Source organism: Rhagoletis zephyria, unplaced genomic scaffold (assembly GCF_001687245.7).
Source record: "Rhagoletis zephyria isolate East Lansing unplaced genomic scaffold, Rhagoletis_zephyria_1.1 Rzeph_scaffold_01685, whole genome shotgun sequence".
NCBI classification, from domain to species: domain Eukaryota; kingdom Metazoa; phylum Arthropoda; class Insecta; order Diptera; family Tephritidae; genus Rhagoletis; species Rhagoletis zephyria.
This window is the reverse complement of record NW_016158769.1, coordinates 1-26,115: the sequence shown is the minus strand read 5'-3', so window position 1 is coordinate 26,115 and position 26,115 is coordinate 1. Positions and strand designations below refer to the sequence as shown.

The 26,115-nt window shown below is 33.3% G+C and overlaps 1 pseudogene; it reads left to right on the top strand.

Annotated features, from left to right (window-relative positions):
* Positions 1-79: 79 nt before the first annotated feature.
* LOC108364828 (ubiquitin-conjugating enzyme E2 H pseudogene) lies at positions 80-21,510 on the top strand (annotated as a pseudogene).
* The last annotated feature ends 4,605 nt before the right edge of the window (positions 21,511-26,115 follow it).

The window sequence follows — 26,115 nt, the reverse complement described above, 5'->3', positions numbered from 1 at the left end:
GACTACTTCCAATTATTTGTCATACTATCAAATGCAACTCTGTAGCAAAAGAAAGTTTAGAACGAAAAGAAAATGGTAAAAATCAGTATTGGCAGAATTGTCAGCTGGTGGTGTATAGAAATTGTTGGTTGAGCAAAGGTGCGAATTGTGCAGAAGTGAGCCAATTAAGGAAAATTTTGGAACTTTAAAAGTGATTTTTTGAAGTTAAAAACACAAATAAATATTTGGATTCCTAAAACAAGGTTATAGCCCACCTGAAAGGAGTCGGGTGAGTGCTATAAAGTATAAAAAAAAACTATTTGAACTGATGTGTGGCTAAATTGGTGGTAATTTCACAAGCGATTCTACGATAAAATTGTGCCAAAGAGAAGGTAATTATTAGCGTTACAGCAAAAATCATCAATTGTTCAAGTGAGTATTACAAAATACATAGATTCGATTTATTTCCCCATCCACTTTCTGTATCCCATAATTGCATTGGGTGAATATGCCTCATTACTACGTCATAGTTTTAAGTGGCCAAGCTAGGAAGGTCGCTTATCGATTGACGTTGTGTCATTTGTGCTGAAATCCATGTTAAATTTAAAACTATTACTTCTGCATAGTAAAGTATGTCCAGTGTCATGGTTCAGAGGTATCTAAAACATTACTAGTTAACCTCAAAATTTTAAGTTGCTAACTTTGTAAAGCCGTCTCATTCCTAAAAATTATTGGTATATTTTGTGTTGTTAAGGAAATTGGGCTTGGCAGTAACGCTAGGTCGTTATGTTTGCCTTAATAACAACACTGCGCAGTTGAAATTTTGCTATTATTAAGAGCAAACATATACCTCCAACCCCTTCAACATTTTTACTACGCACTTTTGCTGAACGCATATGCGTGCCCAGTCCTGAGCGCAACAAACTAATACGCAATTTTGCTCAAAACTAGCAAATGATTTTTTTTTTATTCAAATTTTAAATTTGCGGTTACGATAAGAATAATTTATAGTTGGCGAAATCAATCATTTTGCTTATTTTACGTATAAGTTCTTTGATTTATCATTAAAACCATTTCGTCGCCTGGGTAAAAGATTGTCGTAAGCGTCGTACGTACATGCGTAACATACGACAATCTTTAACCAGGCGACGATTTGCTATGGTAGCACTATGATTTTATTTGCTTTGTAATCATTTTCTTTATCACATTTCACTTTATTATCACACTTTGGGTTGTTTCTCTTTTGTGTTGTTTATTTTGTACTGTTTTTTCTGCATCATTCTCCTTTCTTCTTTTTGTTTTATGTATATTCACATATGTACAATTCAGTGATGCGCACACCATCGGTACCCGGTACTCGTTACTTGCTTTCGAAAAATGTATCTATTGATTTTTCTAAAGTGCATTCACACGTGGCAATGCAAGCACTTTTTTTGCGCGATTCGGGTAGTGGTGCACTTAAGCGGAACCTGCCCTACCGCCGAAGGCCGCCAACGCAGAAAGGAGTAGGACGCAGGTGTCGTACGGGAAAAGCTTCCTGTAAAATCCTGTAAATTCCTGCAAATCGAGAAGTACCTGGAACAGGCTTATTATTGGCGTTAAAACACTTCGATTGATACCCCTCTTGGCTTTTGGATAGATTTGGGCAGGTTCCGCTAAAGTGCATTTTTACTGCGATTTGTGCCCCAATTGATAGAAGTGAAATTCCTCTATGAACTACAAAAAAGCATATTTTTAATCTTCGAAAATTGAATAACAAATTATTTATAACCAAATTTTTTTAAGACAGTATTTTAATAGTGGTTATAAGAAAAGTCGAACCATGCATCACCTAGCGGCTTAATATGTTTGTGGATTATTTTTTTCCGTTTAAGTAATACATATGGGTAATTCCAAACTGGCGTTATGTGACACTCGTATGAGAAAATGTTACAAAAAAAATTTAAAGAGTCAAAATTTTTAAAAGGTTTCTCAAGATTTGCATAGCAATTAAATGGCCCTTTAGTCAGTAAAAAAAAATTACAACTGTTTGTAGTAGCGATTTAAAGATATATGTAAACGTATGCGCAGGCGTGACGTTATAAAAAAAGAAGTGTATTTTGACTTCGAAAACCGCGAATTGGGCACAACTATTTGTATAAAAGATGTTGTAGGAATATTGGAATGTTTAAGGTTAATTTTCCAAGTTTTTAAATGTAGAAATCTTTCTGCTTTATGTTTAATCAGCTGAATTATATGTCGTGACGTTCCGTTACTAAAATTTCCATTGGAAAAGTTTTGTTAATATTGCTCTTGAAAAAATTTTTAACGGGTAGAAAAGTGCATTTTATGTCGAACGTACTTTTTATTTTGACATCAGCGCCACCAGCGGTTCCATTTTTTGCAAATCTATGTCCTACTACGTTTCAACTAAACTTGCCGTAAACATGACAACATAAAAATATCGTTCGACAGCTCAATGAATTACAGCTTTGAAGAGAAAATGGCCTCACTCGAGAGAAGTGGTTTTGTCAAAAGTGGACAAATATATTTTAAGGAAACAAACTTTGAAAACCCCTGACGAACGACCAAAAATAAAAATATTTAAAAATTAAATATATATATAGGAGGAGGCATCTCTACGAACTGGCGGACGAAGTCCAAAGGTTCATCAAATTGGCCAATAACCACGCCCACCTCCCATATGATGGTAATTTACAGAAACACGAAACTACGATAAATCAGTAACTACTGATGCTAATAGACTCAAAATCGATAAGTATAATAGCACTTAGCGGTTCGGTCGATTGCTAAAATTTTTTACTTTGTTACTTTTTTATTTGTTTTATATATTTTATTTAACTTTATTATATTTAATTTTTTTTTCTTATTTTATTTCACAGTATTATTTTATTACTAGGCAATCTAAATTTTTATAGTTTAGTTTTATTGAAAAAGTTAACAACAACTAACTAAAAACAAAATTAAATAAATACACAAGTTAAAAATGAATGAATAAAAAAAAATAAATGAATATTCTACTGGCCGTGGGATTCGAACTCATGACCTCGCGGCCCGTTAACCCACGTTAATCCGGATCAACGTTGGCGTCTGTCTCTTCTTCAAGTCTTTCTGATTTACTTAGTCTGTTTAGCGGTTTTTTAACTAATATTGTTTGTCTTTTAAGTAAACCTTTTATTATTAATAAATTAATTTTTACCTTCTCATGAAGCTTGTTAAAAATTCGAAAATATGCATGATGCCATCAATAAAAATAAATCTCGATGCAAGAAAACACTAAGCTGTATTTTAATCAGGGACCGAAAACCAAAGGTATGATCGAAATGAACCGAAATGAATAGAATCTTTGGGAATGTTTTCACGAGAACGAAATGGAGAACAATACTGTCGATAACGTTCTCAATCGGAATTATATAAAAACTAAATACTGTAGAACATTCCCAAAGAGAACAAAATGCGAACAATCCTTCCGGAAACATTTCAAAGAGAACAAAATGGGAATAATAGTATCCGGAACTTTCTGGCTAAGAACAAAATGGGAACAAAATTCTAAGGAACTTTCTCTCGAAGAACCATTTGGGTCCCACGAACTTTCTGGCAGAGAACGAATGTGAACAAATCTTCTATGAACTATTCGCGAAGAATGGAAGCGATAACACAATTTTTCTCATAGCATTGCATTTGTTTCAAATGTTTGAATATTAAAATTAATCGAAAAAAGAACTGAAAGATAATTATACAAATAAAGTCAACGAAAGGCTTAAGACACGAACTTTTCTTGCACTGAAATAAAAAAAAAATTTTCTATAAACGGACAGTGCCTCCTAATGATAAACGATCTCAAATTTGAAATGATCAAGCTTTCCTCTAGCTGGGAATTAAAAATCATGGTTCTCGCCGAAGTGTTTTTTAATCCCAACACGCAGATGCCCCTCTCATTTTTAAAGTTAAGTTCTGAAAACTTTTGTTCTCTAGCAGACCGTTCCCCAGACCTTTGTTCTTATTTGATCCTCCATGAAAACGCTCTCGATACTATCGTTCTCACTCTGCTCCTCTTGAGAACGTTCCCGAGAATGTTGTTCGCATTATGTTTTTTTAAGGAAACGCTCGCGAACCTTCAGTTCTCATTTTGCTCTCGTTCAAACTGCTCTCAATACTTTTGTTCCCGTTGAGTTATTTTGTGGGAACGTTCTTGACATTACATTTTGTTCTCATGCAGAACTAAACAGAGCCGGAACGTGTTGTAGGTCCCTGATTTTAATGCATGATACCTATATATGTATTTAAGAAAATATCATATATATTAGAAGGGTGAAAAAGTTAAATTTCGCAGGCCCGTGCTGTTTGGGACTTGTCTCCTCTCCTATGAATACATATGTATATTGGACTGCATTTTTAACTGTCCTTGCTTTTACAACAAAATAAATATTTTCAGAAAAATTCTTGGCTAGCGATATGTAGGGTTTCCCTGCAGAGTTTTTAAGGATTGAAAATGCTTCAACACTATTCCTTAAAAATAAAACGTATGTAAATACAGACAACGCATTTTCCGAGTATGAGAATGATTTATGTTCTGGGATCCCGCGGGTTCCAGCGTTGAGTTGTGGAAGAAATTGTTTTGTTGAAGAAGTGTTGTGTTGAAGAAGTTGTGTATTGAAATTATAAAAAGTTTCAATTAATTTAAATTAAATTAATGAGGTGTAGTGGTTAGCAGTGCACGATACAATTCCACAAGGCCTGTTTCCGACCAATATAGAAAAAAATAAATAAAAAAAAAACAAAAATTTTTTTTTCTAATAGCGGTCGCCCCTTGGCAGGCAATGCCAAACCTCTGAGTGTTTTCTGCCATGAAAAACAGCTTGTCATAAAAATACAACCGTCGTTCAGAGTCGGCGTAAAACTATCTATAGGTCCCTCCCTTTTGTGTGACAACATCAAAGCGCACGCCACAAATTGTGTTACACAAACAAAATACATGGGGAACACCGAGTTACCGCGTATCAATCTTCGGTGTGAAGACCCATAATATATAGGATGCATGTAACCTGCCTATGTATCGGTGTTTAGCAGGACAACGTGTGCCCGGGCTTACTAGTGTGTTTATAAATTTATAAAACACCCCGTTAGCATTTGGCCTAGGCATTCGCTGGAACTTGCAAACTTTGGCAACACTGCAGGACCAGCTGCTTCATTGTTTATGGCAGCGATTCTGCGCTCAAACCTGTTCTCTCTTCCAGTGGCATTCGTGTTTACATTTTTGACGAGTGCATATACATATATACATAAATATGCAAACATAAGTACCTACATAATATGTAGATACATAAGGGTGATCCAAAAAAAGTACAGTCAGAATTGTAATGCTCCCACTACCTTGAATTGTTGTATATCGAAAAAAAGTATACCCCTATTTTTTTATTTTGAAATCAAAAAATATTCAAAGGTTGCTCAAAGCTTTCAAAACATTCCATGTATTTTTATATGAGAAAAAACCACTTCGGAGAAATGGTATAGAATTCTTGAAAATCAATATATTTCGATCGAAAAACTTTGGTTCCCTTCATTAGACCTTCAACAATAATACCCAATTGTTTATTTAACCATTTTTTAGTACTAGCGATTTTTGCATTTTTCGGGGTTTTTGTGGGTTTTTGGCGGAACTAGCAACGGCAAAGTTTTCGGATAGAAAAATATTGATTTTTAAGAATTCTATACCATTTCTTCGAAATGTTGTTTTTCGGCCCCTAAATATTTTTTGATTTCAAAATAAAAAATATGGGTATACTTTTTTTCTTTATAGAACAATCCTAGGGGGTGAGAGAATAAAAATTCCGACTTTGCTTTTTCACATGCATTTTTGGACCACCCTAATAATATACATATGTATGTATTTTATGTCAATACATACTTGCATATCCCCAATTCCATCTCCAGCTGTGCTGTAAAGTCTATGTTTGGAGCATAATGTGTTTTTGTTTTACATCTGCACGCATATACAAACTAGTATATACATATATATATATATATGTATATTCATATGTACTTTATATTGTTTTTTTTTGCTTTTCTGGTTTTGCTTTTTTCAACTTTACAAGATTGTCCTTGGCTATTTGCTTTTCCGTCATTTCCCCAGGTTCCAATCTGTTGTTGCTGTTTTGTTGCTGCTTACATTTGGTTGGCTTTTCACACACGCATTTATAAAACCCATTATACATTTACTCAGCCATACATACATACATAGGTCCCGCATACAGAAATATATACGTACCCAGTTGGAAACTTATATACATGGAAAGTATACGCTTTTTTCTCGCTTACCTCAGAACTCCACGATGTTACCACTAGCACACTTTCACGGCATCAGTGTTTTCCCGTGAAGGCAGGGCCTTATATGTACTTAGGGCCATCAATAAGCTGTACAGGATATTGTGCGAATGGTCTTGAATTTGCATTTGTATTTGCGTTTGCAAATTTTATGTTTGCTACTATGGCCACCGTTTGCATTTTATTATTGTGAAGAACATATGCACAAGATCCTGAACAGCCCAAATGACTTTTTCAAACAAGTGAGATGGCTTTCAAGTATTTTTTGTTTTACGAAAGCTTTAGGCTTCTCCCTAAAACAACAACAATCAGCCTCGTTTCGAGTGCCTAAAATTTCGAATCGACTAGTGTATCGAGGCGCTCAATTTTATCTAATTTACGACCCACGCAATGTTGTTGAATATCTTCTCTGATGGCTTTGTCATCAATGAGCAAATTTCCAACAGCATTAATATGTACATATGTATTTAAGTGCTAAGTATACACGGTAGACAGTGTCTTCATTCACTACTTAATAGTAGAATAAGTTCAAGTTTGAAGTAGTTGGGACTTACCGTTTATTTTTGGCAAATTTTTATTTTGAGGGCTTCGTTAATTTTTTTCTATATAAACAAGTCGTCGAACATACTTTATGAAAGAAAATGACTGACACCGCCAACAAAAAAATTAAAAAAAAACTTCAAACTTGTACTGATTAGATATACTAGAATTGAAGGTTGGTTTTTTATTTGCTATATTTAATTTAATTATTATTATTATCATTATTTTTTTTTTGTGACCGATTTTGATATTGGACAGAAAGAAAAAAAAACAATCCTTTTATTTGACATTTTGGATAGACAAAATTTCATTTCAAACTTTTCTTAACCAGATTTTTTTATATATAACGCCTTTTTTATATTTCAAGAAAATTATCAACAACGCAAAAAAATAAAAAACAACAGGATTATTTAGCTACTTTAACTAAAATTTATTAGGCTGTAAAACTTGCTGAATTTCCCCTTTGAAAGCCAAATTTTAGTAAAATGAGTGCAAGCATTAAGCGGCTGAAAAATCGCGTAGATTTTTAATTTATTTTTTTTTTTTTTGCTACAGACTTTTGTTTTTTTTCATATAACAAGAGCAATTTTAAAAAGTGGCATTGACTTTTTTTAATTCAATTTTTATGTTAAGTTGTTTTCAGTGGGTTTTGGACAGGTGTTATGGTCATACAAAATCTTTATAAAAGTGTTCTCTAATTCCCGCCTTGGCAGGCCATGGCAAGCCTCTGACAGCATTTCTGTCAAGAATAAGTTTCTAATAAAAACTATTTACAAAAATATGAGAGCCAAAAATTGTATTTTTTTCGATTCAGTTTTACCTACTGGGTATGTACTGACGTCCGTGTGGACATCATACACACTACACACATAATCACAAACGAAGAGGGGTTTGGGCATACACAAACATTTAGTTGCTCAGTATTGTACAGCAAAGTTTAGTTCAGTGTTTACTGTGCATTGCAAGCGAGTCGAGGTGACTGCTGAGAATCCGAGTCAGCGGATTCAGTCCAGTTTGTGTGCTCGAATTTTCAGTATCCACAGAATTAAAATAAATTGTCATTTCTCTCTCGCCCTGCTGAGTTGCAAAAAACGGACAAGTGCGAAGAAAGAAGTCGAAACGCTAGAAATTAAAAATAAAGTATTGAGGTAAAAAAAAGGAAATTGTTTTGCTATACGTTCAAAATTATAGAAAAAAATATCGAATTATCCATTAATATTCGTGTGCGAAATTGCATTTTAAATTGCTAGGAATTGGATTTTGAGAAAATTGGTTTGATTTCTGCTGACGTTTGTTGCCTTGCTGTTGTTATTTTGTTTCATAAGTGAGCAAGTGAGCAACCTGAGTGAGTGTTGCCTCACATTGTATTTGTGCATTTGTGTGTTAATAGATATGTTTCTATATAAATATGTACATTTTAGTACATACATATGTATATACGTTTGTACATATATACATAGTACTGATGTTTGATAATCCTCTTGCCTCGCTTGACATGTCTATCGACATAAGTATAATACATTCAGGTATATGCAAGTATATGTATGTATGTATATTCATATGTATGTATGCACATACATATATTCATACCTGCTTGTACTTGAGGCAGCTCTATTTGCCTATTGTTGTTTGTTTTCTTTTCGCTATAAGTGCTGTGCTACAGTGTTATCTTCAAATGTATATTTTTAAATTAATATTCAATAAGTGCCCATATTTCTATAAATATTTGTTTTTGACACTTTGTTTCGTCTTCGCCATGTTCGTGGAGCTTCATATGCTCCCTTTTAAGGCATTATTTGTGTCGTATTTATTTTAGGCCAATGTCATCCTTAAATTTGAAGAATTGTTTAATTGCTTTGTAATAAGCAGCTGCAATGAAAACAATGGTGGCAAAAACAATAACAAAAATAAGCAAAAACATAAAGAACAAAATGGTGAAATGAAAAAACAAAAACGCAAAAACCATAAACACGACAGCAAAGGCAAAAAAGCAAAACAAAAACCTGACGGACCCATCGAATATACTGAAAACAGAGTTGCCAACTTGGTTTTACTGAGAAATGGGATTTTGATGGTTATTGGTTTATCATATTTTTTGAAGTGAAACTTCTTTAGTGGCGGTTGGTTGGTTGGGAGTAAATTGGCGAAATCAACGAAAATGTTTGGACGGAAACAGGGCTCGAATCGTCACATACGATATCGTACTACTCGTCACGTAAAAACACATTTTTCGGATTATGACATACGTGAACGTACTCTTTGTCCCATTCAACTTATACTGCCTGACGTATCACGTAATTTTCTTTCGTATCGTTTTCGATCCGTGAACGGATGTCACGATTCCAGCCCAGGTGCTTCTTGAATGTACGGTTGCCAGACGTACTGATTTTATTTATTTATTTATTTATTGAGTCTATGAGCATACAAAAGTTCCTTACAGACTAGTTAACAAAATTCAGCTTAATTGATAATTGAAGAAAAAAATTTATAAAATTTATTTATTTAAAGTTAAAGTACAGTACTGATTTTATTCATTTCTTTAATCGTACTAAGGTGTTTTTCAATTAAATTCTGAAATAGGGCGTTCTTGAAAAGTTTTTTGAGATAGGGCGTTTTCGAACTGGTTGCCGAGATAGGTCGATCTTCCACTCAGCAGTCGATATGCTGTCGGGTCCAGAGGTTCATAAAGAAGTAAGATTTGGGTACCGCAGACTTAATTCCTACTACAGACTACCCCAAAATACCCAACACATGTGTGACTTGTAAATATACCCCACACGACGCCAACAATTTTTTCACCTGTCCCAACCCAGCTACCAGGCTTCTCCATTTGGTTCGACTCCGTCGAAACAGCACGCTTCCTAAGTTTGTCTTTAGTTGAGCTTGACGACAAAAATTATTAGACCAACCGATTTAGGCAAGTGTTAGCAGTGCCGTTACAAAAACAATAAACAATATTTTATCAAATTTCGGTCTTGGTCTTAAAGCATAAACAGGCGGTAGCGTTGATCCGGATCAACTGGGGAATTAACTGCAGTTGATCCTAGTAAGTCCGCGCTAATCCGGATCAACGCTGCCGTCTGTTTAAGCTTTTAGACTGACTATCTACTGCGAAGGTTTGTTATAAGGGATAATAATAATAGTAGATTGGCGCTTAAACAATATGTTAGGGTTTGGCCGAGCTTCTCCTCTGATTTGTGGTGTGAGCCTCGGGGTTGTTACACAAAGGGGCGGGACCTGTAGTTTTACGCCGACTGCGAACTGCGTTTGTATTTTTATAAGAAGCTGTTTTTCATGTCAGAAATCCACTCGGAGGTTTGCCAATGCCTCCCGACGGTCGACCGCTATTAAAGAAAACTTGTTCATGTTTATAAGTTATAAGATCCTATATATTCACCGGCATTGCTGCTGCGTTAAAACCATAGGTCTAGGCTGAAAAACTACAGCCACAATTCGAAAATTGGGAACTCATGAAGTAAAAAAGCAAGCAACACTAAAAGCTTATCAAATGCAAAGTAAAGTCAGTGAATACAGATTCTGATTGTGTTTGTGTAATGTTGCACATATTTCATGTTCTCATGTTGATATGCCCGCCCCCCACTGACTAGTAAGGAGGTTAAGCACCAATGGCTCTTAAAAGCTACATGTAAGATAAAATTGACTATAAAAGCCAATAAATAAAACTTTTTTTTTATGCTAAACACCAAAGAACAATAATCAAAAAAATAGAAAAAAAAACACTAATGGCGGTTTTCTCAAGTAGCTTTTAAAATTAATCTGCCCGTTAAATACATTTTTTGAAAACAAAATTTGTGTTTAAGGGCAGATAAATTTTAAAAGCTACTGAAAAAAAACGACCATAAGTAGTTCCATTTTAAGGAAACGATGTACATACATATATACGTATGTACATATGTAGGTATGAATGTAGTCACAAATGGACACAAACAAAACAGTGGATACTCTCACGCTTAGCGAGTAGAGAAACTACATATGTATTTATGTACTTGTGGATATAAAAAGAGAGCACGCGTTGGGGAACTCAGATACTTACGGAACAGCTGAGTGCGCGATTAGCAGAAATAAAAAAATAAACTAGAAAAAATGATAATGAAAAAACATAAAAATTTAAATTGCCTTATAAAATAATTACAAGCAAAGTAAAAAGCTAATTTACTATTCAAATGGCAGTCGTGCGCGTTTCCCCTCTGCCGTACACTTAAATTCAGCTGATTTGCATTTCGAACCCATACTTCCACTATTCACAGTTAATTCCGCGGTCGCTTGATTTTCTAGCTGCAAAGCTTGTGTGGGCGCGTGGAACGGTAGGTCTGACCATTCAACCGTATGGAACGTGCCTTATTTAATTTTTCAATTAAATTATTAAATTACTTTTAAGATTGCTTGAACCTCTCACCTAACATAAGCCTTTTATTAGCAAAGTTTTCAAGAGTTCATATAAATTTATGTATATCTACAAGTACATACATTTGTATGAATGTATCTATATTAGGGTGGTCCAAATAAAAAATGAAAAAATGATACCCTTATCTTTTTATTTTGAAATCAAAAAATATTTAGAGGTCGCTCAAAGCGCCCAAAGTTTTCCATGTATTTTATATGGGGAAAACAACAACTTTTCGTAGCAATAGTATAGAATAGTTAAAAATCAATTCTTTTCTACCAGAAAACTCTGTTTATTTGTAGGAAATTTCCAGTAATAATACCCGATTGCGTATTTAACAAATTTTTTCATCGCAACTATAGTTTATAGGTCCGCCAAAAACCCACAAAAACCCCGAAAAATGCAATGGGGCGACCAATAAAAAATCGTTAGTATTAAAAAATGGTAAAATAAACAATTGGGTGTTAATATTGGAAGTCTCCTGAAGAGAAACAGAGTTTTTCGATCGAAAAATATTGCTTTTTTAGAATTCTATACTTCTACAAAAAACACTTTTTTGCCGTATAAAATACATGGAAAACTTTGAGCACTTAGAGCGACCTCTAAATGTTTTTTGATTTAAAAATAAAAGAACAGGGGTGAGAGCGTTAAAATTAGGACCTTACTTTTTTTTATATGCATTTTTGGACCACACTAATGTAGTACATACATACATATGTATGTTTTGGTTTTGTTTGCCATTTTCCATATTTTTATTTGCTTATTTTGCCTTTATTGTTGTTTTTTCTTTTGTTTGTATCTACGCCTTGTCAGCGGTGTGTGCGATGTTGCAAATAAAAATGGGTAAGTTCAATCACTTTGGCCCACTCCGCTGTCCGAACAAAAAGCACATACTATGTATGTATGTACATTAAACCGTACCAGAAAAAAGTTCGCCGTGTAGCCCTGAATCTTGAGTTATGCAAGGCAATTTCGAAAAAAAAAGTTATTTTCTGAAGGTAGGGGTCAAATTTTGTTTGTGTCCCGTTCTAGTACTTACCCAAAAGATCTCAGTTCCTACCACCCTAATATCAGTAAAGTAAAGCTCGCAAAAAAATCATTAAACTTTTGCTAAAGAAGTATGTATTTTAATTATTCCAGCAGAACTAGTTAAAAAAAATTTTTTGCCGAATGTTTTCGAAATTGCCTTGCAAAAATACTTTCGACTCAGAGGGTAGGGCTAACTTTTTTTCGTTTGCTTGTAAGGCGGAGAGGTCTAACAGTATTTACACGCATAGGTACGTTACTCGCATATGAAGCCAGACATATAATGTGTGTGTGCGCGTGTTTGTTGGTAATCAAGTTGAATGTCCAGTGGCGTTGCACTCCGCTGGATCTAACTTTGCTTCCGCTCAAAGATTTTCTAGTCTGCTTGTAAGAAGTGTTCGTTTATAGTATTTCATGCTAAGGATTTTCGTTGTCGAGAGAAAGCCCTAACTCATTTTCTTTAAAATTTCAGCGCTGTACAAAAGTCGGTAGATTACGCACAAAGGACCTGATATGTAGAATTTAAAAATTTCGAAAGCACTTAGGTACAAGCAGTACCACAGTTGGTTAACAAATCCCACACGTGGGTTGATCTCTGCCTGCTTAAGATAGTCAAACAGAGTCGGTGAAGCTTTATGTATCCTACTGAATTAAATATTGCTGTCACAGCCAGTGTTGCCAGGATGACGATTTGGTCGTCGTTTGACGATTTCGACAAACAAATTACGATTTTTTCATTGGGTGCGGTTCTTATTGCCAGTTGTTTTAGTGGCGTTTTTCGATTTTTTTACTTTTCCAGATAATTATTGGGGTTTTCACCCTGTAACGCAAAGTTGTTAACCCAAACTTAAAGATTTTTTATATATGAATTCTAAAAGAAGATACCAAACCTTTATTTTGAGTTCTACGATTTTTGGGAAATATTTCCTTCACCATTTATATGCAATGACTAAAAAAATTTTAATACAAAGTAAAAGGAAACATGAACATCCACTTTTAAAAAAGTTAGATACAAAAATCGCGTATACCCACCACACACAAGGGCTAAAGAAATATTTTTAGCAGGCAATTTTTTTATCACCTTGGTACATTCGTAAAAGGTTTTTATATTATTATTTTTTTTTTTTTTCATATAAGAATCAGCTGCCAAAATTTTTCCGGACACTTAATTTTAATATTTTGTGTGTTGACGTTTTTTCAATAAAAAATACGAGTTTCGAGAACCATTTTGACGATTTCTATGTTCAACAACCTGGTAACACTGGTCACAACTCAAACAGGGGATTTTTCAGGAGATGCGTTTGAAGTTTTCAACCCATGTTGCTTCAAAATGCAGGAAATAAAGATATACAGTGAGTCAAACAAGTGTTCGGGTGTTTTTATTTTAATATCTACAATTTTTTCAAAATTTCTTATGATAGGAAATGCGCAAGACCGTTTGCGAAGGAAATGCAAAAACTTTTGAAACTTTTATTTATATGGCTTTGGTAATGGCATGGAGCATATTTTTATAAAAAAAATAGCAGAAATATTCTAACTTAAAAAATATTATGTATTTTAAAACAAACAATCAACATGTGAACGATTGTTTGAGTCAATATACACACGTACATGCTGGAATTAGTGACTTTACGACCGAGTACATATGAGTATAGTTTTTGCATCGTGATATTAGCGTACACCCACCCCTACATACATATAGTAAGTACATCTGGTAAATGTGTATAATTCTGTTTCTATGGTAAGCCTATTTATTTAACCGCGTTATAAGTGGCTTTATTCATAAGCAAGTAGCATTATTCAATAGGGTAGTCCAAAAATATTTTTCACAGTTTTATGAATTTTTTTTTTTTTGCTCAACAGAAATTATTATATTTTGATTTTTATTTTTTCCATCACAAACATTGATTATTTAATGATTTGTATTTTATGTAATGATGTTGATTTTTTTTTAGTAAAATTATAAAAAATTATGATTATTTCCATCACTTTTTATAACGATTTAGTAAGGGTTAGAGACATGTGCCACTGTAATGTTTTTTTTTCAGTTTTGAGTTGTGTAATTGCACTGGATCAAAAATTTTAACTTGGTTTTTGTTCTCCAGAGGCCACCACCGCATATACATCACTTCCGATAGGGCTTATAGTTTCTGACAAATTAATTAATCATTCCAGCTTTTTTTATTTTTTCATTAAAAATCAAACTTTAACAGAAGAAAAATTTAAAAAATATCAGGTTCTGTGCGAAATTTTTGCATTTATACTAAAGCCTGTTGTTACAAAAAAAAAAAATCAAGCCACTGATGAAGAAAATCGATGGATAAATACGAAATAATGAGTGGTCAAATGAAAATGCGCAAGATTTTTTGTATGAAAAATGAGCAGAAAAGAAGGTTACTCATACACTACGTACACCCGAGTAACACGCTTTACTGCTCGTATTTCATACAAAAAATCTTTTCGGATTTTCATATGACCACTTATTATTTCATATTTATCCATCGATTTTCTTCATCAGTAACTTGATTTTTTTTTTTTGTAAGGGAACAGGCTTTAGTACAAATGCAAAAATTTGGCAAAGAACCTGTTATTTTTTTAATTTTTCTTCTGGCATTCGATGGATAAATATGTCACGAAAATGATCCCAAAAGCATAAACAGACGGCAGCGTTGATCCGGATCAACTCGGGAATTAACTGCAGTTGATCCGGATTAAGTCCGAGTTAGTCCGGATCAACGCAGCCGTCTATTTAAACTTTGAGATAAATGTAATTAGCATGGAACGGATTTTATGGATTTAGCTTTCCCTGATTCCATACATATTCATTTGATGTTGGCTTTTTTTGCCTTTTCTACATTAAAAAAAAAAAGTTTCAAACGTTTCACATTTAAATTGAGCGCCACTTGTGTCAACTCACGTCGAGCGCACGTGTAATATATTTAAGGCTTTTCTTCGCGAAACTCGAATGAAAATGCTGGCAGAAAACTTCAAAATGCATTTTGTGCTTCAATGTTACTGTAACTATAGAGATTAAAGTTTTATGAGTTAGAAACTCGAAAGGAGAAAATAGTCAAATATTCAAAAGTACAAATTTTTCATATAATGTAACTAGTTCATAGTTTTTCTCTTTTTCCTTGTAATACAAACATTTCTAAAATGAATGTATTTCTTGATTATTTTTCGGTGTTCGTCTTTTTTAGTGCCTTCTTTTGCCCTTTTTGCAATTTCTAGTGCCTTTTCCTGCCTTTCGCTATTTCATTTTCCCTTTGTAATAGGTTTTTAGGTTCTAAAAATCCGGTCCCTGGTAATTAGCCTTTTTTTCTCGTATAAATGCCTAATTATGATCAAGTTCCGTGTTTTCTTTCATTTCAAATAATTTTGACCGGTTTCACTATGCAAATACTCCTCTGTGCGTTGGCGAAAAGATTTGCATAGTTTCTTATACATTATAATTTCTAAATAATCTTGTGAAAAAGATATTATGATTGAAAATTAAAATAAACAAAAAAAACTTTTTAACAAAACTTTTTTTTAAAATTTCTCGTTCGATGTAATTTATTTAACCTAAATTTTACTTATCACCTACGAGGGAGGGATCCTAGGAGGTGAGAGCATTAACATTTTTTTTTTTGAACCACCCTTTGTATGTACACACATACATGTATGGAAAACTTCAAAGTCCCGGCGGCACCACTAAACGCTAACCGATTTCGAAATACCAAATGCGGGTTGCTTTTTTCTCATTTTCTATAATTCTTGTGGGTGGCAGCAGGAAAATTCCAATCACTTGATTTTCTTGTTTATTTTGGAACGCCTTAATATAAACATAGTATGTATATACTTTAATAGCAATAAGATAATGTCATTCAACAATTATAGTGATTCATTATAGTATGTGCATGGTAGGGGGCTTACGATTTCAATTAATATTTCGTCATATGTATCATTAGCTAATCGTTACAACTGCGCATTTGTTCATGAAAACAAAGAAATGGTATTGAGTTGTAACTTCTTTGTTTGTGTTGTTAATTAAATAAGTATATATGTATATACATATGTATATGTGTGTATGTATACAAATATGTATGCATATGTGTAAGTATGTAGAATTGTTGAGCACATTTTAAATACATACATACATTGTGGGTGTTCACATTTGCCCTTTATCGAGTTAGTTGTTTTAAAATTACTATTCTCTAGTGTATTTTATTGTTAATGTTGTAAACTAAATACAAAATAGAATCACAATGCCCGAATATTCGAAAATCATGTAGGTGTAAAGACCCGCATTTATCTACTTACATATGTACATGCATGCAGTATTTATTTTATCATATTATGGCTGGTAACTTTTTGTTACTGTAAGCCATTTTTCAATAAAGTTTTAATAAAATTAAATAATAGAAACTTCGTATCTTTTATGTTTTGAGTACATTTTTAATCTTTAAAATTTTTTATAAAAGTGTACCTCATTATATAATATACTGCATAATGCGCATTTCAAACTTTGTAAAAAATTATAAAAATGTTTACCTAAATTTTAAACTTTCTTCAGAATTTTTAAAAAAGTTTTAAGTGCATACAAAATACCCTTTATTTTTGGTAATTTTTTTATCTGACGGTGTAGTGGTTTTGCTCCATATCAAGTATGTTCAAAACATGAATTTCAACGCCAGACACACTTTTGAGTTCCAAGCATTTCTCGTAAAAAAATTCATACGATAAATGGGTGAATCCATTTTTTTTTTTGTTTTTTTGGATTGTGGAACTCAGAGAATCTACAAACACTTTTATAAGGAATAGGCAAGTTCTGTAATTCACTTCCGAGTGAATTTCAATAAAATTCAGGTTGAATTCAAATTGGCAGGGTTTGAAATTCACTCGGATGTGAAGCCTGCCTGATTCTCTCTTCTAAATAATACTACTATTTAAATATGTATTAAGAAAATTTATATTTTTATAAGTGAAATAAAAACTCATCTGCTATTGAAGCCTTAGAGCCTATAAATATGCTTGTATTTTTAGCGCTTCGTTATTTTTTATTTTTTTTTCTTAATAATTTACGGTTAAACACCTAAAATGCGCTGCACTTTGCATAGCAAACCCGCTTGCACGCTTGCTTTCTATATAAATGCAGTTACATACTTACATACATAGGTATGTATGTGCCTGTATGTGTGTATGTAAATAGGCGAGCTACACTTTGTTGAAATGCACTTGCCCTGCAGGAAACGAGGCTAGATTATAGCTAACTTTTAACTACCCAGCAGTCAACTACTTGGTTGTTACTTTTTATTAGTATTTCCTTCGGCCGTACCTAACTAATTTTGATGGTGATGATAAATGGTTTCCCCTGTATTACATGTCAACAAACTTGTAGCTAACTTCTTTTGGACATAAAATATCTATAAAAAAGATTTTTTTTTAATTTTTTACATTTTCATTTATTTACTTCATTTCACATTACATATTTACATATTTTTTTATACGCCTTTTGTATGTGGTATCATATATGAATTCCATCAGACATAACATCAAAATGGTATTTTAAAATTTCGAGATTTATTTTATTTGTCCTGAATCCTAGAAAGCATCTGCAAAGTGCAGAAAAAGTGTATTCATTCAAAGAAATTTTTGTATGAGGATATTTAAATGGATGCTTGTTTAAAGAAAACCAACTCCCGATAGCGCCTTTCCTGACTCCTGCACGACTTTGCTACTCACTTAAAGTTAATTTTGTCATAGCTAATTAAAAATTAGGTACTTATCGAAATCCCGCAAAAAAAACCTAACTACAAGTTGATTATTTTTTATCATTTGATAATTTTTTTCTGCAGGGTAATTACAACTCACATACATATTTACATGCATACATAGTACTTCTGCAACAACGTAGAAATTTTTGCTTTCAAGTGAATGCTGCAGAGTTGGCCTCGTTTTTGGGTTGTTGTTGTTGCCCTCATTTGTTGTTGACCCGATTTCCAAGTGGATGACATCAGTTTGTGCGTGTATGTGTTGGTATGTTTGATACCACCATTTGCCACAAATGTGTAATGTTTACATTTACATTGAACAAAATAAAAAAATAAAAATGCAAATTTAAATACGCACATGTACATATTTGCTAGTCCGTTTTTTAGATTTTCAAATGTTTTAGAATTTTATCTAGGGCTGGGAGCTCTAACTGGATTTTTTGAATATCCGTATATTTTAATATCTAATTAAAAAATCCGAATTTCTACCCACCAAATGTGGATATTTTACCTCAAATTTTGGCAGAATTGCAAATGTAAAATTTTCTCAACATATTGGAACAGTTTTTGCACCATAGAATTTTGCTACTGATTGGCACAGGCCTTATCCTCCTTACATATGATCACAAAGTAGCTAAAACGGACCTTTTACAAAAAAAAATTTCGATGATACCTCACTTTGGCAATTAGAGCTAGAAATCCAGAAATGGTGAACTTATAAGGAATTTTACTGACCCAAATTGACAATTCTCTCAGTCTTAGTATGAAATGCTAGTATTAGAGGAAGATGAACGCCTCCTCTGGGTTGGAAAGACCAAGTGGAGAAGGACTTGGCTGCATTTGGGCTCTACAAACCGTTTCTAAATCTCCTCAGCTTTCATTAAAAAAAAATAAATAAATAATCAAATCGGTGGTTTTACGCTATTTTGAACCCTACTTTTTGATTACAGACCACTGTGCGGCGTCTTTTTCTCTTTCGGACGGTATTAATGTGTCGTATAAGATATGCGGATCTAGCATGTTCACAGTAACTAGTTTGCAAACGGTCCTACCGAAAAAGATATTGGCAATTTTTTAAAGCTGCATTTTTCATAAGAGCAAAAAACTGAACATTAAATTTGTGCGATAGGTATACAAATTTCGCTGTCGTCCGAACTTAGACTTCTTTTTTTTAATTAATTAATTTACATTAAAATTTTTTTATTGTTTTTTTATTTTATAAAATTTAATTTTTCTTGACCTGATTTTCGTTTAATTTATTATTAACCGACTTCAAAAAAATGAAGAGGTTTTCAGTTCGTCGGAATATTTTTTTAAATTTATATTTTTATGTATGTTACCGCATAGGACCACGTTAACCGATTTCGATAATTCTTTTTTCATCGGAGAGGTGGTACCTCAAGGGTGGTTCCATACTAATTTTGTTTATCCTATAATGGGATCGTGAAGAAATTAGCGATAATCTTAAATTTTGTATATGAGAATTGAAGTCGGTTTTTGCTTTTCTAAAAAAAAGTACTTGTTTTATATTTTATATTTATTTATTAATTTAGTTTATGGTTTTAGGAAAAACATTACAGCTTTCCAGTTTCTTCATTTCTTTTTATTTCACTGCCTATTTGAACTCACCACTTTTTCCCTCCCCTCAAAGCACTGTTCTTTTTATCACAAACTATTCCGTTTTTCTTTGCTTCCTTTCGTTTATCACTGTATTAATTTAATATTTTCGAAATTTCTCTTGACAAAAGTTCAACATTTTCGCTTCAATAAATCAACAATTCTCCTTCTTTTTCCTTGCAGTTTCAGCCTTGAAGATATTTAAAGAATTCATTAAGACGGCGAAGCATATTTGAGGGGGCACGTCCTGAGAAATTGGTTGCAAGCGCTGTTGTTTTGTCGGGACACCAACACAACGCGCCGATTTCTCATTGCATAGTGCATACGCAGCCTGCTACAAACATACATACACAAGTAGATAATTTCAAGCAAACGGACGTGCGGCCAGGCAGCGTACTTGTTGTTTGCTGCCTCCAACTCTCTCTCTCTCTCAGCAGCATACCGACGAAACGAACACTTGGCAGCCATAAGCTCCCATACGAATTGCATACGTCGCATCCTTGACATTCGCTGTAGAGTAGAGCAAGAAGCTAAATAACGACGCAAAATGTCATCTCCCAGCGCTGGCAAACGTCGCATGGACAATGACGTCATCAAACTCATCGAATCCAAGCACGAAGTCACCATATTGGGTGGCCTCAATGAATTCCATGTGAAATTCTTCGGACCGCATGGGACACCGTACGAGGGTGGCGTATGGAAGGTGCGTGTCTACCTGCCCGACAATTATCCATTCAAATCGCCAAGCATAGGGTTCGTGAATAAAATCTACCATCCGAACATCGACGAATCGTCTGGCACTGTGTGCTTGGACGTGATCAATCAGGCATGGACAGCGCTGTATGATCTCTCAAATATTTTCGAATCATTTCTACCACAATTGCTGACATATCCGAATCCAGTGGATCCGCTGAATCGTGACGCAGCGGCGTTGTACTTGCACGAACCGGAGGAATATCATCGCAAAGTGGCTGACTATGTGCAACGCTATGCCACCGAGGAGGCGTTGCGTGCGGCGCAACAAGAACGCGAGAGCAGCGACAGCGAGTCTAGCATGTCGGACTATAGTGAAGACGAGGCCCGAGATATGGAGTTATAATATCGGTTTATGGTTAAGCTAATTATATGAATTTGAATTACATTTAAATACACAAATACATATAGTATATATATATACGCTCACACACACGCATACTACCTACTACGTAAACTTAAACCAACAACTTACATAGTGCATACGAGTACATACATACATACATGCATACTACAATCCTACCTAATAAATAAAAAGAAGCAAAAAAAAAGAATGCAAAAAAAAAATATTTAAAAAATGGGATTATGAAAATGAGAATAAGATATTAAAAGAGTGTAAAACGAGAGAGCGGAAAAAATTTAAGCGTAGCTTGCGTACATACATATGTATGTATATGTATAAAAATATGTACATATATGTTAAGCAGGATTACGACGACGCGACGCGACAAGCACAGGCCACAACTTCACATATCTGCGCAGCAATAGCAACAACGACTGGCCATTGCAACACTCGGATGTCGTTGTGACATACGAATCTACACACAAACCAGCCAACAAACAACGTCAGTCAGAGCCAGAAGAAGGCCAATGCCAATGTCGAGCTGGGCGGTTGGGTGCTGGCCAGCAGCAGCAGCAATAAGAAATAGCAAAAAAAAAACAGCGATGATAACAAAAACTAGCTGCAAAATGTCAGAATCGCAGCTAACGCGGCTGTCCGAAATTTATTGGGCATTGTAGTGGGTGAACGAAGCGGCAGCATAGTGAAGCAGCGCATGAGCCTTTCCATGAACAACAACAACAACACCGGCAATAATATTTAAGCTAATATTACCAACAACAATAAATGTTGCAAGCACAACCGTAGCATTCAAAGCATATTTGGCAGCATTAAATTCATCACAGTCGCCAAAGTAGCAACAACAACAATCAACAATCAGCCAACCAAAGAGCGCTGAATGGCCAAATTGGAAATTTCATGGCATCACGGAGGGAGGAGGTCAGCAACTGTTGCCACCAATATAGGCGCAGCAACAACAGCAATAGTAACCAATAGTAACAACAACCAATATACATACATATGTATATAAACATACCATCACATTAAACGCACACAGCGAAAAATATGATTAATGTAAAATTTGAATTCAATTCAATTGTTGTAAATTTAAGCGCATTTGGAATATTGGCAAATTTTATAATTTTAAGCAATGAACCCTTCTAACTTTTAAGTCGCCATTCAAAACATTCATATTAATTATTTTTATTATCTTTTTTTTTGCTGTATATTAGTAAATTTTTGCATACATACATGTGTATTTGATTTTTGGTAAATGCTTTGCAAACGCGTGTGGCAGCAACAAGCAAATGAAGATGAAAAATAACAGAAAAAACATGTTAACCAAGCAAATGCATACATTTATTTTAAGTCTCTTTGAAATAGATAAACAAAAAAACAACTTAATAAGAAAATTAAACAAAATGGAAAACAAAAAACAAATCAGTTTTTATTTTTCTATTCCTTTTGCAATGTAGTAATGTCGCATGTTATGTCCTCTGTAGCTGCAGTTGAAACAGTAACTGTATTGTGAAAAGAAAAGTAAGCATTCAAACAGTATTGAGCAATGCCTTGTAATACTTTTCTTCGTAATAGGCGGCATAAACGGTGCCTCTGACTCTCGAATCGGTTTTAGGGTTGCCAGACGTACCCCCCCATTGGGAGGTCATACCCCATTTTGACTTTTTATCCTCCTTGCTATGCAAGGTTGCGTAGGTCCCCCATTTTCGCCCGAAATCGTTCACTTTTCGCTTAAAGCGTATTTGCATTGTTCAAATTTCACAGGCGATTAGTTTAATCAAAAGTTTAAAAAAAAAGTACATACAATTTTTATTCGAAAATATTCGTGTGCCATATTTAAGGCTGAACATGTATACATACATATGTATATGTAAATTTTTTATGTACATGCAGATTAAAAAGTCCAGAAGGCTGATGGAAATTTGAATTTGTTTTACGGTATTGGATAAAGAGTGAAACATATTTTTATAAAAATAACAAAACAACATTGTAAATATTTAAAATAAAATCACCATGCACTCAGTTTTGATCGCCAGTGTAACTTTGTTTTGTTAGGCGCATAAACCAATTTTTTGTTGAATACACTTAGTTTTATTTTCCCCCCGAAAAATACCTCTTTCTTTCTCGGTTGTACCCCCAAGTCCCCCAATTTGTTCTTATCTGTACTCCTTTCGACATTTTAGGTCTGGCAACCCTAGTCGGTTTTTTATTATGTTCAATCTATTCGTTTAAAAGTATATTTGGCCAGTGTGTAGTAGTGTCTATAAATCTATAATTGCGTTGTTTATAAGTTCATTACGCTGTAGAAAATAACCAATCTAATTTTACAGTTATTTTATGATTTTTATGGGTCGATTACGGGTTGCCAGTGGCTGAAATGGTATTATATGTAGATGGCAACTGGCAACTGAAAGCAGGCAATTGAATTACTATATTGGCAACTCAATTTTAATGGTGAATTTCGATTGAGATAATCAACTTTTTCTTCTGGTTATTTACACTCAAGTCTTAGTTGCTGATACTTCAAAATTCTATTTTCTACACAAAATTTTCGTCGCCGAAATTCTCTCTACGGTAAGGCACCTAAGAATATACAACATGAAAAAGTTATTCTGTGATTTCATATTGCACGTGCGTTTTTGACGATCAAAATTAGCTACAGCGATTTTCAGAATCCCACTTCAGATAAGTAAATAGTGAAGAAGTGAATAGTTTTTTTTTGGTTTTGTCAAGAAAGCCTCTTATTTTTAAATATTCATTTATTGCTTGACACAATTAGTCTAAGTTTTTTTCAATTATTTTATGCCTTCCTAATAAACGATTTTTTCCAAGTTCCTAAACGACATTTGTTTCAGTGATGAGCTCTTCATTCGACGCAAGTGTCTTGCCGTTGATCCTTATCTTCAAGTTTGAAAACTCAAAATAGTTGAGTCAAGGGAAAATGCTCAGCGCGTTAGCATTTCGTAACCCAAGCTATCTTTTGGATTGTGAACGAAATTCACTCCTTTACACTTCCGTCGAAATTGATTAGGTTTTCTGCTTTCAATAGCACTCAAACACAAACTAATAGAGCCGGAGCTTGCAGAAAATGTGACAGTAGTCTATTAACAGGTGTGTGACAGTAGTCTATTAACAGGTCTTTTTGACGGGCACAGCGTTGCATTTTAAATCACTATATGGGAATTTTAAAAAAGTCACTGACTTGTAAAACTGCACTTACCAAGCAAACGAAAATCTTAAGGAGAGAAAAACTGTTTTATAAAAGAATAAACCATTTGTATAAGGTTAAAAATGCTTGGTTGTCCACCACTGTACACAAGGTAAAACACCTGTTTATTAGTGTCATGCGGATTAAAAGGAGTATCTTCTTCTTGATTGGCGCTGCAAAGAAAAAATATCAGCCATTAATAAAATAATGTAAAATAAAAAGCAATAAAATAAAATTGTTTAACACCTGAAAAAAATTGTATTTAAAATTAAACATTCAAATCCGAAAATCCGATATCCGAAATTGAAAGTATAGGAAAATATTGGGTAGAATAATATTTCAAAGTTTCGAAACTAGCGTAGTATCACGTTTATATAAACTCGCTTTCTTTTTTTTAAGTTTATTATCGCTGAAATTTACTCACTAAAATACCATGAAATTTATCGCGCCTAAAAGATGTTTGTATTTAAATTTTTTTTAAATATTTTAATAGCTATCTGCCAACATACAATACAATAATAAAAGTATTTAGAATGATATCCTTTTTTTAAATGCGTTCAATATGGAATAAAGCAAGCGAAGTCGGAAAATAAGGCAAATTTAAAATACATTTTGTACAAAGCTATTTAGTAAAACCAACTTAAACACTTATCTTAAAATTTAGCCGAAAAAAAAATATTTTTTTAATTCTCAAGTACATTGACTAACTCAGTAATATAAATTTGAGTAAACCCATTCCAAAACTCAAACCATTGATTTATAAGTAGGAATTTCGTAATGAATGTATCTAAAAAAAAAGTCTAAATTATGGTCATTTAAAATATAGGCATTGACAAGAAGCTGTTCACTTTCACCACTTTCGCCTAAGCAGTCACGCCCACCAAACAACGAGCCAAAGCAAAATTTATAACTAGAAATAAATACAAACAAGAAAATACAAAAATAAAGTATGTATCTCAAAACATCTGCTACAAAAAAAAAAAAACAAAGCGCTTGTATTTAACACCAAATTAAGGTAATTTTTTCCATTTTTTTTTCAAATGACACTTCATTGTTTTAACATTTTTTACATAATCATGCTAAAGCTAGGCAATAATAATGACGTCTCTCAGTTACATTAGAAAACAAAAAGATGTACAACAAAAACCAAACTGAAAATAAGGCAATGAGGATATACGTATGTACAGTGGGGGGCAAACAAATAGGAACACACCATTTTAACAAGTTTTGGCTATTTTTCTTTTGTTTATTTAATGTTTGGAATTTCTTTATGAAAGTATGGCTCACTAAAAAATCGTGTATGTGCGAATTTTACGCTTTGTAAAAAAATTAAGAAACTTCGACATAGTTTCAACAAAATTTCAAACTTTTCAATCAGAATTTTTAGAAAAAATGTTGGTAAGCAGTTTTGTATGTTCGACAATTCTTTTTAGATGGTGGAAAATGCGTGACACCATCCCCAAAAAAAATCCAAAATCAAAAAGAGGCTACAAACTTCATATCTAGAATTTTTCCTAAAAATTCTTATTCAAAAGTTTGAAATTTTGAAAGAGCTTTGTCGATTTTTCCTAATTTTTGTACACAATTTGAAGTCATGAATACAAAGTTTGAAGATTTGATGAAAATTTGCTGAAATTCGTCAAATTTTTATATAAAACTTATACAAAGTTCAAAAAATTTTACTTACATGCTTTTTGTTAGAGATAGTGAGCTATACTTTTATAAAAAAATATTAAATAATAAAGAAACAAAAGAAAAAATAGCGACTACTTATTATTATTAATGTCGCGTTCCTATTTGTTTGCCCGGCATTGTACTATAAACAAATAAATGTATGACTCATGCGATTTAATGTAAGAATTTTATTATTAACAATACTATTATTAAATACTTATACAAATAATATAGAAATATAATTTACTTTAATTATATAAGTGTAATCAGATACATACATATGTATGTATGTATTCTATAAAGCATAGAAACTTAAGCAACGCTGTATGCAAAATACCGAAAAAATTATTTGAAGAACAATAAAGCATTTTTATTTTTACTCATATTTTTTTTCTGCAACAGCAATCAAAACGCAATAAAAAAAAAAAATATTGTATTTACTTAGTAGAGAAAAACTCTGTAAGCAAGTTATGTATTT